The sequence below is a fragment of the Marmota monax genome, unplaced genomic scaffold (genome assembly GCF_021218885.2).
Source record: "Marmota monax isolate L192 unplaced genomic scaffold, Marmota_monax_Labrador192_F-V1.1 WCK01_AAM20220418_F8-fsc02852, whole genome shotgun sequence".
Classification (NCBI taxonomy): Eukaryota; Metazoa; Chordata; class Mammalia; order Rodentia; family Sciuridae; genus Marmota; species Marmota monax.
The window spans coordinates 2,127-4,518 of NW_026693241.1; the positions used below are offsets into that span (position 1 = coordinate 2,127).

The 2,392-nt window shown below is 44.0% G+C and overlaps 1 pseudogene; it reads right to left on the reverse strand.

Annotated features, from left to right (window-relative positions):
- Positions 1–321: 321 nt before the first annotated feature.
- LOC124100582 (homeobox protein OTX2-like) lies at positions 322–1,137 on the reverse strand (annotated as a pseudogene).
- Positions 1,138–2,392: the final 1,255 nt, after the last annotated feature.

Here is a 2,392-nt window from a genome sequence, read left to right on the forward strand (position 1 = left end):
AACTTGTTGTGTGATTTTTATTTTTTTGTTGTGTTTGGTTGCACATGGCTGGAATGCATTTGATAGATCACTTTGTAAATCAGGAAAACCAATGATCTACAACTATGAGAGGATCTTAAACAGATTGGTTTGTCCATTTCAGGTTGCTGGTTGGTAGGCCCCTTTAAAGCCCTTCATTTTTCCTTCTATGCTTCCTGGAACTTTCATCAGAGGAGTCTGAGCATCATCCCATCTAACTCTTTTAACCAATGCCTGGCTAAAACTGGAACGTCCAGCCCAGCATATTTAAAAATCACCCACAAAAAGAGGTTCTATAGGTCTTCACAAAACCTGGAATTTCCATGAGGATGTCTGATCTTTATAATCCAAGCAGTGAGCACTGAAGTTAAGCTTCCAGGAGGCAGTTTGGTTCTTATAATCCAAGCAATCAGTGGTTGAGTTAAAACCCAAGCTTGAAGCTCCTTATTCCTGGATGGAAAGAGAAGCTGGGGACTGATTGAGATGGCTGGTAACTGCATTGGTACCCGTGGGACTCAGTGTGGCTCCTGGTCCACGAAGCTGGTGATGCATAGGGGTCAAATAAGATCCACAGTCCATGCCCCCAAAGTAGGAAGTTGAGCCAGCATATCCTTGACTATAACCTGAAGCCTGAGTATAGGTCATGGGATAGGACCTCTGCATGCAGGAAGAGGAGGTGCACAAGGGATCTGACAGTGGGGAGATGGAATCTGGCCTCCAGATAGACACTGGAGCACTGCTGCTGGCAATGGTAGGGACTGAGGTGCTAGAGGGGGGAGTGAACTGGCCACTTGTTCCACTCTCTGAACTCACTTCCCCAGCTGGAGATGTCTTCTTTTTGGCAGGTGTCACTTTATTTTGACCTCCATTTTGTTGTTGCTGCTGCTGTTGGCGGCACTTTGCTCTTCCATTCTTAAACCATACCTGCATCCTGGATTCGGGCAAGTTGATTTTTAGCGCCACTTCTTCCTGCATGAAGATATCTGGGTACCAGGTCTTGGCAAACAGTGCTTCTAGGATGTCTAGTTGAGCTCAGGTGAATTTCGTCCTCTCCCGCTGTTTCGGGGCGGGGGGGGGGTGAGGATTGGGGGTTGGTTGCGGGACGCGAAGCCCAGGGCCCTTTAGGGTGGGGGAGCAGTTTCTCAGTCACAGGAGTTTCCGCGGGTCCTCTGACTATCCCACCTTCCCCCCCTCTTCTCCTCTACTCTTCCCAATGCTCTCCCCTCCGCTTCCAGGGCCTGGGCTCCTGAGACTCAGGACATACTGTCCTTTTCAGAGTAGCACCCAATTCTGAAATGCAGCAAGAATTTTTAAAATTGGGGTTATTGGTGGGGAAATATTAATTAGTGATTTTTTATAGTGCTATAATTAAATCCAGGGCCTCAAGCAAGATAAGCAGGTACTCTCCCTGAGCTCCTTCCCCAATCCGATTTTATTCTTATTTTGAGACAAAGTCTTGCTAAATGGTCCAGGCTGGCCTCCAACTTACAATTCTGCTGCCTCACACCCCCAAAATAGCTAGTATGGAGATGTAACTCATTGGTACAGCACTCCTGGGTTTAATCCAAGCAACACACACACACACACACACACACACACACACACACAAAGAGAAAAATTTTTAAAAATTAAATTTTGGCAAAATCTAAACATAGGATCATATTCTTTCAATTAGAAGCACCAATGACCATTCTTTCTTAAACAGTATTATAGCGAAGGTAATCCTGTTATTTGTTTGTTTGTTTGTTTCTTTATTTGTTTCAGTAGAGGAGATTGAATATAGGGGTACTTTATTACTGAGCTGCATCTCCAGCCTTTTTCTTTTCTTATCTCTTGAGACAGGTTCTGACTAAGTTGCCCAAGCTGACCCTGAACTTGAGATTCTCTTGCCTCAGCTTCCTGAGGAATTGGTACTACAGGTATGTGCCACCATGTATAGCATTACTGCTACTTACTAAACCCATTAAGTTTTTTTTATTTTTTTTCCTCCTGTACCAGGGATTGAACCAGTGGTGCTCAACCACTGAGCCACATTCCCAGCTTTTTTTTTTTTAATTGTTTTAATTTGAGAAAGGCTCTCAATATGTTGCTTAGGGCCTCACTAAGTTGCTGAGACTGGCTTTGATATTTTGATCCTCCTATCTCAGCCTCCAAAACTGCTGGGATTACAGAAGTGCACAACCAAGCTCAGCTAAACCCACTAGTTGTGTTTTATTTTAACACAATTTTTATTTATTACTTCAGATATCTTTAATAACCATATGTGTGTGTATTTGGTACTGGAGTTTAAACCCAGGGGTTTTTCACCAGTGCTCTACATCCCCACCCCTTTTCATTTTCTATCTTGAGATGGGATCTCCCTAAGTTGCTTAGG